This window comes from Pezoporus flaviventris, unplaced genomic scaffold, assembly GCF_033815535.1.
Source record: "Pezoporus flaviventris isolate CSIRO_AGI_PZ_B2104156 unplaced genomic scaffold, CSIRO_AGI_Pfla_v1 ptg000015l, whole genome shotgun sequence".
In the NCBI taxonomy this organism is placed as follows: Eukaryota; Metazoa; Chordata; class Aves; order Psittaciformes; family Psittacidae; genus Pezoporus; species Pezoporus flaviventris.
In genome coordinates, this window is record NW_026892563.1 from 11,311,547 (window position 1) to 11,327,174 (window position 15,628).

A 15,628-nucleotide genomic window follows, 5' to 3' on the forward strand; every position below is an offset into this window, starting at 1 on the left:
ACTGAAAACCTCATTAAATTAGCTTATCTTTTGTGTTAAGGTGAGAAGTGCTTTAAATTGTTTCAACCATGAACTCCGTAGATAGTGTAGCTCCCATATGTGAAATTACATTCTATAAAACAATTTCACTCAAATCCATTAATGAATTTTCTATCCTCCACGGGTTCCAGCATGGTTTTAATCTGAGTAGAGCATCTGCAGAGGAGGGGATGATTGTTATTTGGGAAATAACAATGTATAGGGATAGACCATCCTACTCTGTGGAGATGCCTCAGGTAAAGCTCTTGAAAAGCTGGCAGGGTTGCCCCTTCTGACTCCTTGGTGCACTTTCACGTATGAGGGAACTGAGTGGTGGAACATGAGGGACTGAGCAGCCATGGTGCTCTTGCTTCATTCGGTACAGGAAAAATTAGGCATGGAGTGCACGTAAATTACTATTTTTTATTATTTTTTTTTATATTCAGCCTATATTCCTTTTAAAATTTCATTTCTTTACCCCAGCAATCTTTTAGTGTCTTCTTCAGGTTATTTAAAGATGTTTCAAGGTTTGAATGGTCTTTGTGGCTTTCTGTGAATGCCATGCAGCAAAACCCGACGGCATTGAAAAAAAAAGAAATAAAAAATTAAAGTTCTGAAATAAATTATTGTATAAATAAAGAGAATAAAGCTTCTCTTTTAACTCCTTTTGCTTAGCCCTTGACTTATTACAGGAGCTGGTGAACAGAAGTCACCTCCAGTATTACAACATCTTCAGAGTATAGAAAATAACTCAAATAGCTTCTGAAATGAATGACACATCCTTCTAACATAGCATCATGGTAAACTCCCACTAGTGAAGACAACTTTTACTTTATATGAGGACTATATGGCTTAACAAAACAAAATTATGTATACTTCCATAAATCATATTGGGAGACTGAAGAATGCAGTATTGGTGGGGTTTGATGCTATTTAGACAAAATTAATAACTTGGTTCATGAAATAGAAGTCCTGAACCTGTCCATAAATGGAAAAGAATATTTTAGGCTTCATAAGGTAAGTACACGTTTTTGCTTATCCATGGTATGCTTATCCATTCCTTGTAGATTAGACCACTCATATTTTCTATGATGTGGATTTATATCCCAGGAAACTTGTTCAGGAGGATTCAGCTAGTGGAGTTTTATGCTAGCATCCTGTAATACCAGAGTGCTACAGACTTCACAAACTAGCAGCTGACTTCTGAGTAGAGTTTATTTTGGTTTTCACATGCATGGAGCCACTCTAGAGCCAGCCAAAATAAGCAGGAAGCTACCTGTTGTCTCAAAATTAGATTTAAATCCTTAACTGATTTGGGTCTACATCACCTGAAGGTGGTTCATCTTTTCATATAAAATACAACTGCTGCTATCAGTATGACAAAGCTTTTTTGATTTAAAAGATAAACAGGTACCAGTAAGGGATTTTCTGAGAATTGTTTCTTATTCTGGATTTTCTCCTTCTGCCATGAATGTCAGAGCTCAGGTCAGGTAACCTCTCCATAAATACTGCAAACACTTTTTTTCAGAATTCAGAAGTTTGAGGAGAGTGGAACGAGGTTGAGATGGCTTGTTGTTTGCAAGCTATAATGAAGTCATGGGGGTAGTCCAAGTTGTGACTCTACAGGCTGACAGTGGCCTCACAAAGGATTAATCTCCTTTAACTACAGATGTATTGAAGTATAACATTTCATCCAGACTGGCTTCTTTTGAGTGAATATGTGTCTAAGGTAGTTGGGAAGAAATTCCTTATGCAGCTGCTTCTCTTTCAACTGAGTGTGAAGAATGGGAAAGCCTAGCTCACACTTGACATCTTAGGCAAATTTTACCCATCTTTAAATTCATATATTGTAAATTTTCACAATCTACTGAATTCTTGCTCTTCTATTTGATGATTGAAATACAATAGTGAACAATCTGCCATGTATATGGGGAAAAAAAAGAAGTCCCTCATAAAAACCCCTTTAGGGACTTTAGCTCCCCTTTTCATTTGGTTTTGGGGTATTTTAAATGGGTGTCCTGGGTTCAGCAGTAGCAGTCATGTTTCTCCTTTGTGTTAGCTGGTGCAGTGCTGTGTTTTGACTTCCAGCCTGGGAACATTGTTGGTGAAACCGATGTATTCGGTTGCTGCTAAGTGATGTTTACCCTGACCAAGGACTTTGTGAGGCTCATGCTCTGCCAGGGAGGAGGGGAAGCCGGGAGGAAGCAGAGACGGGGCACCTGACCCAGGCTAGCCAAAGAGGTATTCCATACCACAGCACATCATGCCCGGGGTGGGGGTTAACTGGGAGTTACCCGGAAGGACACGGGCTTCCAGGTGGGACTCGTTTCTTGGCCAGTGGTATTGTATTCTCTTCCCTTGTTATTTTCTCTTATTGTTGTCGTTGGTGGTAGCGGTGGTGATTTGTGTTGTACATTGGTTGCTGGACTGTTCTTGGGGTCAGGCACCCAAATATTTAAACTTTCACATTTTAGTGAAACTTCTGTACCAATATTACATTAAAGGTTTCATAGAAAATGCGAAATGTTACTAGAAGCCTCAAGCTCACTTCTGTTTGGAAAAGTCATCAGATGAGTTATGTTTCTTTCAGATGACTTTTCCAAATAGAAGTAAATATGTAAATACTCAGAAGGTGCTTATGGCCTGTGTAGCTTGCAGGCTCCAGATTAGAACAGGCTGCAAGGCCTTGTGTTGCATTAAAAAGCCTTTGATCAGCTACATTAGTCAGTGCCGGCGGGAGATGCAAAGGGGCTGAGCGGGAAGGAAAGTCGCCGTACCCCACCGTACCGCACCGCTCCCGTGGAGCCTGCTGCAGCCTTCCCAAAGCCACCGCGCGCCATGTCCTTCCGCCAGAGGAGCCTGCACGGCAGCAGCACGAGCAGCCCGCAGTCCCCGCCTCACTGGTCCCAGGGAAGGAAACGTGGCGCTGATGGGAAGCGGAGAAAGCAGCACGAACCCGAATCATCCGTCTTCAATGAAAGCAAGTGCGCGGGTTAAGACAAGAACAGTCCAGCAACCAATGTACAACACAAATCACCACCGCTACCACCAACTACAACAACGATAAGAGAAAAAAACAAGGGAAGAGAATACAATACCACCAGCCAAGAAACGAGTCCCACCCGGAAGCCCGTGCCCTTCCGGGTAACTCCCAGTTACCCCCCACCCCGGGCATGACGTGCTGTGGTATGGAATACCTCTTTGGCTAGCCTGGGTCAGGCGCCCCGTCTCTGCTTCCTCCTGGCTTCCCCTCCTCCCTGGCAGAGCATGAGCCTCACAAAATCCTTGGTCAGGGTAAACATCACTTAGCAGCAACCGAAAACATCGGTTTCACCAGCACTGTTCCCAGTCTGGAAGTCAAAACACAGCACTGCACCAGCTACCACGAAGGAGAAACATGACTGCTACTGCTGAACCCAGGACAATGGGAGAAGTAAAACATGACAGACAGTACTAGTCTGGAGCTCAGACCACCATCTGCATTCTCAGTTCACCGGTGTTTTTTCCTCTTCCCCTTTCTTGCCTTCTCTTACCATTACTTGCCAAACCTGAGATCTTATCATCCCTATCCTCCACTGGTCAGAATGAGCAAGAACACTGTGCATGGATCAGTGTCTGAGTATTTCCTTACAGATCAGCAGCCTTATTGGCTCCCATGCATGGAGAAATTTGAATTTCCCAGTAGTTTAGTGCTGTGATATTTCATATTTGTCTTTCAGACTGTTCTTCATCTCAGGCCTAATGGGCCCAGTCAGGCTTGCAGCTGAGGACAAGCATACCGGGAGATGAGGAGTTGCCTTTGAGAGAAAGCCTTCAAAGCTTTATTCTCCAAGGCTCTGGGTGTTGGTGAGATACTCTAAAAATCCACCTCAAGCAAGTCTGAGGGTGCTGCCACCTCCCAAAACCTAGCTCCCTGGCAGAGAAGTTGGAGGGCAGTGTTGTGACTTTGGAATACAGGAAAACAAAACAGCACAGCAATTGCTTTATAACAAGCAGAAAGTCACAGGCATTAACTGAGAAAGAAAAAGGTCAAGAGAACAGACTTTGTCACATGCATCTAGCTTGCTTCCTAATTCCTGACACTCTTTTTTTTTTCCTTCCACAAAGTTATAATTTCTGGCAGACACTGCAGTCTGATAGTGTTGCAATGACTTTTTTTATTAAGGACATCTCCCTTTGGAACATTTTTTGTGTGGTTTCTTTGTTCGGTGAACAGAATATGCCTGCCAGCAAGCAGAATCTCATTTACTTACAAAATACACTGATTCTCTTAATGAAGCTGTGGATTCGTTCTGCGGAGAAAGCACAGATGAGGGTCTCCTCAGCTTCTCTCTGTAGGGTAACTATGGTTCATACTAAAACTGCAAAAATTTTCTGAGGCACCAACTCCTCCTATATTTTAGCAGCTTTTGTTGAATTATGTGTAACAAAGGTTTTACAAATTCACACTGCATTCCATCCTGAGAGAAGGGCTTCAGTTTTCTGGGGGGATTTTTTAGTCTTCATTTATCACATTGCTACTCTGCAAGGGTTTCCTTGAGCAATAAGAATTGAGTTGTGCCACTTGAGCATGTGTTTTAAATTAAGTTGGGGTCACTCTCTTTTGTGTTTGATAACCATCAGTTGCTTGAAGCATACAAGATTTTCTCAGGTAGGTAGGCTTGTGCTTTCTGGCCCTGGAAACTGGGCAAATCTTAAAACTTGTTAGGTCACACAGTTAAACATTTGTTCTCTGGGTTTTTTATGCCCTGTAAGGGTATTCTTTATGCAGTATGCCTCTCCCTATAAAGACGAATGTGGCAATCATTCACAGAGGCATTTTGCCCTGATTTCTCATATTAATTCAGCTCTTCTCCTTGATAGTTTCATCCTAAAAAATATTTAAAGTACTTAACTGCTTCTGCTACCCATTCTAGCCACACTGTTGACTTCATAGCATTGTACATACACTCTGTCAGGCATTTTTAACAGCTAAAGGTGCTGTGTAGTGTCAAAACTTCTTGTAACATTCATGTTTTTTTTTCTGTTTGAAAATCTGCCCCTTTTTGGGCCTTTCAATGTATTCTCTTTCTTATAAAAAGTACAGCTGCTGTTGGTTTTATTCTGTTGCAGGAGTGCTTATAGGACCCAGATGAGACTAGCAGAGTGCTGAGCTAAGCACAGAGCTTACCTAATATGTCAGTCTCTGCCCCCAAAAGCTTGTGAGCCATACAAGCAGCACCAAGAGTGGGAGGAGAGAAGAGAGGTGAAGTGACAGGTCATGGTCATGCAGCAGCCATTGGTGACAGCAGTGGGACCAGAATGGAATTTTTCTGAGCCTTAGGATAGCACCCTCTCACACCAAGAGTGGGGTATTTTACAGGGAGGATCCCTGGTCTCTATTTTTTTGTTGCCTTCCCTCTGCTCCCCTTACATGTGACCAGCAGCAGCTGTGGTTTTGGCTATTGCCAAAGTAGTAAATAGTGTTTTATCTCCACTGAAAAGAGAGTGAATGATGTAATTTGGCTTCTCTTTACTCTTGCTGGCTGCCAAGACATTATTTCTGTATCAGTGCATATGGCCATTTGGCATCAAACGAGACCCCTCTCATTGTGGAAGTGGAGGCAGGATGTTAATTCTTTTTGATGTACCGGTAACGTATCTGAAGTGGTACAGCAGCATTTCTTTCCAGGAGACAACTGATTCTCAGTGTTCCCTAAAAAAATAGGAGTGTGAGCTCCTTTCATTGCACGTAGAGGAACCAAGGAGGAACCACACACCTCCTTTAGTGCAGCCCTGCTAACCACAGGTCAATTTTGTTGTGTACTTTTAAATTCAATGGGATAGCAAGGTTGTTTGTTTTGCTTATTGTGATAGTTCTGCTTCAAAGCACCACTGCACTGATGCATCTACATCCTTTACATTTGGGCAACATCACTCCTAAAGGCTGGAAGAAGGATTCAGATTCTGTGTAACATAAAGTCATCTGGCACCTTCAAGGCCATATTTCTGCCTACTCTCCCTCCATCTTCTGACCATATGAAAATATTCTTACTCCAGTGGCTTTACATCAGATCATTAACTTTGGTTTATTGCCTGTGAAGACAGTTCTATGAATTTTCCTTTTGGATTTTTCTGAACAGACACAATTTAGAGGAAAGGGAGGGGGAGGAAAGCAATTGCCTTCTAATGTCAGTCCAGATTTATGTGTTTGCCTGGCTTGTCTAAGATCTGGAATTACTGTGTTTCTTCCTTGAGACCTCCTGCACCTCACATTGAATGGGGTGATGGTATCAGAAAATCTTTTTTTTTCTCTGTTAGGAAAATAAATGAGGGTCCTGGGCAAATGATGAATGTCAGCAGAGGTGCAAGAACCAGTAGCCAGGTGATTGTGAGTGTCTTTTGCACCCCATGGCTGCCTCTATAACGAAAGCAAGAGGTTGCTTTCATTCAGGTAGGACAGATTACTGAAGCAGCTCGATCTGCAGTCTCAGGTTAATAAAAAATACACACTATTCCATTTCAATTTGAACAGGCTAGAGAGTGCTTGCGTAGTGTCTACCACAACGGACATGGAAATTCACACTAAGAGTACAAGCTGGCTCAGAGCATCTCCCCAGGGCTGTTCCTCTAACCAGGACAGCATCAACAAAGCATTATTTTTGAATTGCGCATTATCTATAAGCTTGACAGTTCTTTTTCATTTTTACTGTATTTTCAAGTTGGCTTACCTAAGTTACCAGAGGCAGATTCACATGTCTGTTCACAGGAGTGTTGCTAATGAATGGTTGAAGGTTTTCATTGCCTTTGTAAGTTGACACAGAGGCTTGCTCCTTGCTTTGCTGTTTGGCAAAGCAAAGGCAGATTGGGCATGCCTGCATCTGTAGCATCCAAACTCTCTAGTAGTTATGTTTATTGCTGCACACTCACTGGTAAATCCAGTGGATACTTGAGCATTGGTAAGTAGCTCTGGCACTGGAGAGAAAGAATAACTGAAGGCCCCAGTTTCAGGCTTTGTATGCAGATGAGGCGGGTCCAAAAGTTCTGGGGCTGGGGCAGCCTAGTCACCAAAACAGACTCTATGAGGCACGACTTCCCTGTATCCCATCCTGATAAGGTATAGGTTTGCTCCTTGTCCCACCACTCCATCCTCACCACACCAGTGCCATGGGACAGATGTGCAGAGGTGCAGTGCAGCAGCACAGAGAGCAAGGCAGCAGGATGAAACCTATTCAGGCAGAAGGCTGGATTTGTCCCTTCATGCACATGGAGAAATTATTTCCTACTTCTCTCCCTAGTTAAACATATCCTCCCAAAGTTGGTTGCACCATTTGCATATATTTCTCACTCTAGCATTTTATCTGAGTGGCTTCTTTTTCTTTCTCCCCTTTCACTGTGAAAATGCTTCATTAAAGATTTTTTCCCAAGAGGGGAGGTGTGTGGCCAAGAGACAAGCATGTGTGCATGGTTTTCCAGTAACAGGATCACTGCAGCAAGTCAGGGCCAATCTGATACAAGAAGGCTCAGACTCCGATTCCCTTATTTCACTGTGGAAAAAGCACTTGACCCAAGGGTTTTGCCATGTAGAGATGAAGCTGTTCCTCTTCAGTAAAGGATCACACTTCAGGGGATAGCCACAGAGAATCAGTCTTTTGCTTCTGCTGTTTCTGGGGGAAGGAGGAGGCATGCTGCTGATGTGAGGAGTTGTCCTATCGTGTTTTGTAGCCACCTGGGTCATTAACATATTCTTTAGAAGTAGTCTGGCCATAAGTGAAGGAAACTGGCTGTAGTCACTGATGTCTTCAGCCACTGCCTGATTTGTGGGTGCCTAGACCTTACCATGTGTGGGCAAGCAAAACAGCTGCAGAAAGTGTGTCCCCAAAGCTTGCTTGCTGCTTCCATCAGAATTGCTCTTGGCAAGTATGGCACTACCAGCTTGTCAAGTGCCCATCTCTGGCTGTCTGTGAGAAAAGCCCAGTATTTCAGCTTGTCACTGGCCTCTCATTCCTGACTGTCAGCCACCTCAGCTCTGTGTCTCTGGCTGTACCTCTTTCTCACAGGGTTGCTGAGTGGTAATCACTCAGACAAGCATTCTGATGACTTGTCCAAATAAGTTTTTACCCTGTCCAAAATGTATGGATACTTTGTTCATACAATTTGCTCAATCTGAATCTAATGCAATAATGCTCGTAACAGCCTTAACTTACTCCACAGTGAGCTGTGGATCTAAATGTTGGCTTCCTTAAAAATGAAGGTGAAACTCAGATGACACTTGTGTTAGATTCAGCAATGACAGTCATGGAAAGAGCCAGAGGCTATGGAAAAAGGTCCTTATAACCAACTCAGACTTTCACTGAGGAGAAAACTGGACTTTGGATCAGTATCAAGTGCAAGTTTTGGAAGAGAAAAGATCAGCTGGTCCAAATGTCATAACAATGGAACTGTACTCAGCTTCTGCTTAAGATGAAAGTTAAGCCAGCGACAGGTCTGGAAACTCCCAAGCTGTGGAGCCAAGGAGGAAGGTTCACATCTACAGTGCAGAACAGGAGCCAGATGTAATCTGTGAAGTGGAGTCTTTTTGTGTACAAGAAGGTTTAGATGCAGTTTTCTCTGAGCTACTTCTGGTGATAAGACAGTGAGAAATAGGTGGCGTTTCTTTTCAGGAATTAGCTAGCTTTCCCCTAATGCTTCTGTGGGAGAGACAGAGAGGAACCTGTTCTCAGCCTTGCCTGTTTCTGTGTTTGTGCAGAATAGAAGATGCACAGTGTCTGCTCTGTCCTTTGTGACAAAGACATTATGTCCTCAGTCACTTGGTAATGGAGAAGACTTTCCTCTCTGGTCCCTGGGCATGTGCGTGTTTGCATGCATGTGCATGCATGTGGCCAATATCTTAGCTCTAAACCCCTCCATAGTTTATGGGAAGAATTCAAGTCCCCTACCTTAAGGGCTGGTCACTTGGGTATATCTTGACTAACAACCTAAAAGGGAAGTCCTTGTGGATGCATTGGGGATGCTCTAGTTGGAGCTTTGGTTCCCATATCTCTGTCAGAGCTGGTCCTGAGTACATCAGTACAGTACTGCAACAAATGGTACATTTATTCTTGCATAAGACACTGTTTCAAAGACACTTACATTATCAGCCAGTGCATTTCAATAGGATTTATTTCCCTCTCTTCCTATTCATTTACTTCTATTCATTGCAATAAAACTCTGAACAGAGGGGGGAAAATCTGGGTGTCAGTTTGAGATGTTGTAGTAAATAACTCACAGTATTATAAGGAGAAATTGGGTTTTGTTGACTATAGCTTATTCAGAGCATTGCATGCAGCTCACCCCTGATAAACATGGTTAGCTTTGGATACACAAATTTAAAGTCTGTCTTCTGTTTCAACCCTGGCTGGTGTCATGTAGTGTATATTAAGACTAGAGCCAGGTAGCAATAAAGAGTGGGGTAATGCATGCTACAGCTGGCTGAGGTTAACACAGGACAGTTATTTATTATCTCAACCCCTTTTCTCCTTCACTGCTTTTGTCACTGAGAAAAAGAAAACAGAGAAGTGAAATGTGAAGCCTTCCAGTTGCCTACATTTGTTAACCAATATTTTTTTTTTTAAGGTAGAGAAAATGGGAGGGTAAAAAGATGAAGGTAGGAGTATGTCTTAAACTACAGAAGATCTAGGTGAGCGAATAAATGTAATCACTCTTGGAGTTAGTGCGATCTATGTCAGTCACATTAACCTGTTGAATCAATGACCCATGTCTCCCATCTTAAGTGTGACTGGAAATAGTTTTAACAATGCCCCTGACTGCAGATAGAGCAGAGCCTTCCTTAACGCTACAAACAGTGATTGAAAACTATCTGGATTATAGAAAATAAAACAAACATATAGGAAAACAGCAACCCCTGTCTCTGCAGCTGGTTGACAGAACATTGGTTCAGATGCTGTTTATAACATAAATCCTTGCTTAGTTTCCAAACCCAAGCTGAAGCAGACAGACTAGAGTTACTGGACTCAGTATCACAACATGTGCTTTTTAAAGATGCTTTTAATCTTTTTGATCCATGACAGGGTAAAATATTGGGGTCTGACAGAGCTGGCCACCCTGCAGTGGATAATCCAGTTTGTAAACACATTGTCTTGGATTACCAAGTGGGTCAAGGAGAAAAAGGTATTGGTAAAGAGGTGTTTAGGCTATTAATTACATTTAATATATTAGTCTGTTGAATACAGTAGTTGCACAACAGTGAGAAGAGGAGTGGGGAGAAATCTTTCTGTTTCTATTCCATACTTCTTAAATAATATGGCACAAATTTTCATTCAGCACCACATGCGCTGTATGTTTACTATTACTTTGATAGCCAGCCTTGCAAAGTAGGGCTCATGAGTGTAGATGATTTGAAAGTAATGACTCTGACATTATATGACCTTTAGGTATGTTGACAGCCACTCTAGACTACATGCTATTTTATGAATAAAAGAATATTTTTTCATCTGGGAAGTCTGTTGATGGAAGAGTTTTAAATGTAATGAAGTCAGAGTTATAGTCAAATGAAGTGACAGTCCTTGTTGTGGAACCCACTGTAGGGGACATGAGATGATTTCTGTGCATGATAATGCATTTGCTCTTAAATGCCATCACTAGATTGATAATTATAGAATTCTGCATATTGTGCCTGGCAGGGAGTCAAGGCTGAATCTTACCATTCTGTAAGAGTGTGAGATAGAAAAGTATGCTGCAAAAGAGAAGAGTTTAGTCAGAGTTTATGCACGCAGCTGCTAAATATATTTAACATATTACAGAAGAGATAGTTTAGTCTTTTCTTTTCAGAGTCAGCATAAAGCCTGATGATGCTTTATTAGCATTCAGCATATTGACAGGAAGGCTCTTAAGACCTCTTTGTTGCAAGCAATCCATAAGTGACCACCACACAAAGCCTGTGTTTTCGCAGTTGGGTTAGGTATGTGGTAATTGGTTGACTTCCTTGTATCCAGCTTTTACTGCTGCAATTTTTAGATGCAGAGAAATGCTTGAAAATCCTTTCAATTCACTTTCAAAATACAGTGAGAAGGAGAGAGCATCTGGAGCAGCATGAAGATATTCAGTATCTGTAGCTGAAGGAGAGAAGAGGGACTCTGCTCATCATGCTCTACCACCAACTTCCTCAATCAACTTATTTTGAATAAAATAATAGGTGGAAATTTTAAAAGCATCATGACCTAGGGAGTGAAAAAGAAAATAAATGAAAAGGCATAAAGTCAAAATTGCATTTTATGTATTTGGTACACTGAAAATCATGGTTGCAATTGCCCAGACACAATCAATGTCATCAGCACAGCTCTCTTTGCTGATTGCAAATACACTGTTTCACGCTCCTCTTGTAACGTAGTTGAAGCCTTGTGAATTCTACTGGTGAAAAGTGGGGTTTTTTTTAAGTGCCTTAGTAATTTAAATACGCCATTGTTGACTCACAGCAGGATATTGTTTTAAAGCAGGTAGAAAGTAAATTAATCAAAAATGAAAGCCCTTTTTGGGTGGACAAGCTGTCTGTGCACCCTCAGGTAAATATGATGAATGGTTTCAGGAAAAAAAAACAAACAAGAGGGGTATTCTTTTAAGAATACAAATATGTTTTATCTGGCCTTTTAACATGGTATTTTGATATTCTTTCCTTTTAAGACAGATTTTTTTTTTTTCTTAAATATTGTCCAGATTATTTAAAGGGGTGCTAAACACTAACCAGAACACAGTATTTTATTTTGTATCAAATCAAATCACTGTCCCTGGAATTGTTCAAAAATGTATAGATGAGGCCCTTAGTGACATGGTTTAATGGTGGACAGGGCAGTCCTGGGGTAAAGGTTGGACTTGATAATCTTAAAGGTCTTTTCCAACCTTGTTGATTCTATGATTCTGTGAAATAAACCATTTTTACATTCATCCAAAATTTTCTTTCTCATTTCCCACCCACACAATCTCAGTTTGGGAACTAAACCGAAAATACATTATTCATCCAGCCCTTTCCAAATTCTCTTCCATGATCACTCAAGGACCCTTAAAAGGGCAGATTACACTGAGGGTACACTGAGGCTTCCTTCCTGCTTTGATGAGGAGATCACACTCATAATGTGAAAGTCTAAATACCTATGTCTAGGTCATTGGCTGCAGGGACAGCAAATGCCAGAAAGAGAAGATGGCAACTTCCCCAAATCTTCTATAGAGTTGTTGAGAATGAATGATGAAAAGAAAATGTGCACCCCTAATTTCTCAGCAGCAAAAGCAACATCCTAAGTGAAATCAAGGCAAAAGAACAAAATACTTAGCAGGAAAAAAGAATGAGAAGGATAAGAAATTGACAGAATAAAAACCCCCATCCTCACACAGAAAGCAGAAGGGGAATATGCACACTAAAAGCAAGACAACAGCAGGAGTGTCTGTTGACACTGTGTGCCAGTGCAGAAAGAGGGCAATTTAGCAGTTGTATCTGCAGCATGAGATGTCACATATGGGCAAAGATGGACAGCCATGATGGAAAATCTGACAGATAAAAATTAATTCCTTGAAATAATATTTTATCTGTGGGACAAGAGATCTTTTACACTGCCTGGACAGGGTTGCAGTCTAACTAAGAGCCATGTTGCAAAAAATGTTTTGGGACATTACGAAAACAGAATACAACACACATACAGGAACACTGTCGTATATTTCTGCCTCAGAAGCACATTTATTTATTTACTACATTAATGGGCAGTGCGCTGACAAAGTAGACATGCTTACTGTGCATTGCATCCATTTCTAGCTGTAAGTTGCAAATTCTTCTCTTAGGAAGATCCCCCTGTGCTGCACAGGTGTGTGGGGAATTCTGAGCATTTTTAATGACTCTACATCTTATTTTAGCTAGAGAGGTCTGAAGCAAAATTTCTAAATTCAGATGAAGAACTTCAAAAGTGACATGATTTTCAAGAGCTCTGAATTCTAGAGGTATGCAAATAACTTCTTTCAATTCCTTGGCAAGTGTAAGATATTCCATCTCCAAATGATATTTTTAGTGAGTACAATTTTTAAATATTTTTTTTCCAGGCTGAAAGTGAAACCAGCAGTTTTGAAGTTAAAACCTGTTTAAATGCTCCAGTAAGAATGTGTCTTTCTTTTCAAATGGGAAGCTGTTTACAGCATGAAAAGTAAAATTATTTGTTTTGAAAAAATATTAAAATGGAACATTTGGACCTTGTTATAGAATGAAGTATTTTATTGAAGCTGTGATGAATGAGTAAACATTTCAGTGTCACAGAACCTACATTTTTTCACTGAAATAAAATTTCATCAAGAAGTATTAGCTTTGCCAAGCTCCTTTCACTTTTCAGCAGATGTGACTGACAGACATTTGTTAAAGCAAGCTAATTATGTGTGTACGTAAGTCTGGAATTTGCAATATAGCAGCAATTTATGGTTTTGTAGCTTGTTTGGGTTTTTTTTTCAGTGAAAGACAAAAGGCCAGTGGTGCACTGTAGTTTCTTTTATAAGCAGCAAGAGTGAAGTCAATAGGTATACCAGACAAGGGAACACAGCAGAATGAAGACACTATAAGGTTTTAGTTACTGTAAGTTTGCTTACTGTCATTGTCACAGTTACATCAATAACTAGCTCACCCGACGTGGCTCAGCATTCCTTAAATGAAACAGCTGTGGATCTGACCAGGTGCTGAACTACTCAGTTTCTCTTGATTCTTTTTTTTCTTATTATCCACATTGCTATAATACTTACTTGGCTTTGCAGGCAGTTTTATTTTCCCATATCAGTTCCTTTCTCAAAGCAAAATTTAAAAGAGCCGGTACACTTTCCCTGGCACTTCTCCCACTTTTTTTTTTTTTTTTTAATGGATAGATGTCTACTAAATGGCTAAATCAGGAGTATAGACTGTCATCTGCTTCTGCAAGTAGGATATGTGGTGCTGAGCTGTTTACACTAAGGACTTTAAACAGTTATCACCATCAGACAAAATTGTCTGTAAGTGACCGAAGCCTTTTTTCAGTCTTTTGTGACTGCTGGTTGAATTCTCTGGTGTCTAATTTGTCATAAGATCTGACTGAACATTATCCCTACAGCTGAAGCTTTCATACCATCTGCTCTTTCTATCTTTCTTCCTCTGTTTCTGCCAGTCTCTGACAAGGTGCTTTAATGTGCTCATGTTAAACTTATACTTCCATAGCAGCACTATAAGATCTCAAACCCTTACCAGCCCTCCTTTCTCCCTAGTTCTGGAAGGACTGGCTTGTTTGGTTTTTTTTTTTTCAAACCTTTATACCTCTATTTAATTTGGTTGCAATCATCCAAGATTTTCAAAGCTTGTTTGGCATAGGATATAATCTGAGCACCAGAAATACATTCTTGTAGACAATCACATCCAAACATACCTAACATGAAACAAGGCTAATGCATCTCAGAGGGACAACATTCCATGTAAATCAAGACTTCTGGAGATATTGAACATCTGTGTTGAACATTAGCAAGTTTTTGATTTCTTATGTCTCGGAAGTTTCCTTGCTATAAACTTATTGTGATACAGGCAAGGATTAAAATGAATGAAAGTCAGTGACTCTGTGATGAACCCATTCATAAAGCACACTTGAAAGTTCCCTTCCTAAAAATATGTGAAGAAATTAAACAGCAGGTAGAAGGGTCAAGGTATTCTCATGGACTAATGTGGGGTTAAAAGACAGGAAATAAATCTGAGTATAAATGCTAAATTATCACAGTACAGAAAACGCTGCAAGGGGTTACCACTCAGGTAAGTGCTGGAACTTGAGCTCTCCATTGTATTAATGAATGATCTGGAAAGGAAACCAAAGAGGAAAAGTGAAACCTTTGCTGAGGAGTAATAAAAACTAAAATTGACTGTGAAGGCTTGCACAACATTAGCTTGATGCTGAGTGATAGGCAATAAAACAGCAGGTGAAATTATCTTTCATCAAGCTGAAAACCTGATGCACATGTAGAATAATAATCCTACCTACACATAAAGACTGAAAAGTCCCATATCAAATGGTACCATTCAAGGAATTAGACATTCAGATCAGTGCAGCTTGCTCTGTGAAAATAGCTTACTGTTCAGGGGCAGTCATACAGAGTACTAGAAGCTGTTAGCAAGGAAAGAGAAAAGAAGATAAAAAACAGAGAAAAAAAACAAACACCAAACATGAAAAGAAAACAATGCATGTCTGTAAGTCAGCAAATAAAGCAGTGGTGCACATAAATTTTACAGTTCCAGTCTTTTCTTCTCTAGAATCAGAAGACAACCAACAAAAGTCTAAGAAGGGCAACACAGATGACTGTTGCTATAGAATAATTTCTGTATAATGAGAAACTGAATAGAATAGTTATCCTCTGTGAAGAAAAAGGATGAGATGCGTGTGATTTTGGAAATGATAGGTGATGCTGAAAAGAGAAATTATTTTGTATATCACAAGAGGGCTAGTTTTCAGATAAACTGTTGAACTAAGGTTTCAAAAGAAACAACAGGCAGGGTTTTCCACACAGTGCATAGTTAAACAGCAGAACTTATTGCCACAAGGTGTTGCAGAAGCCAAGAGTACAAATTTGTTAACAAAACAATTAGACAAGCTTACAGATG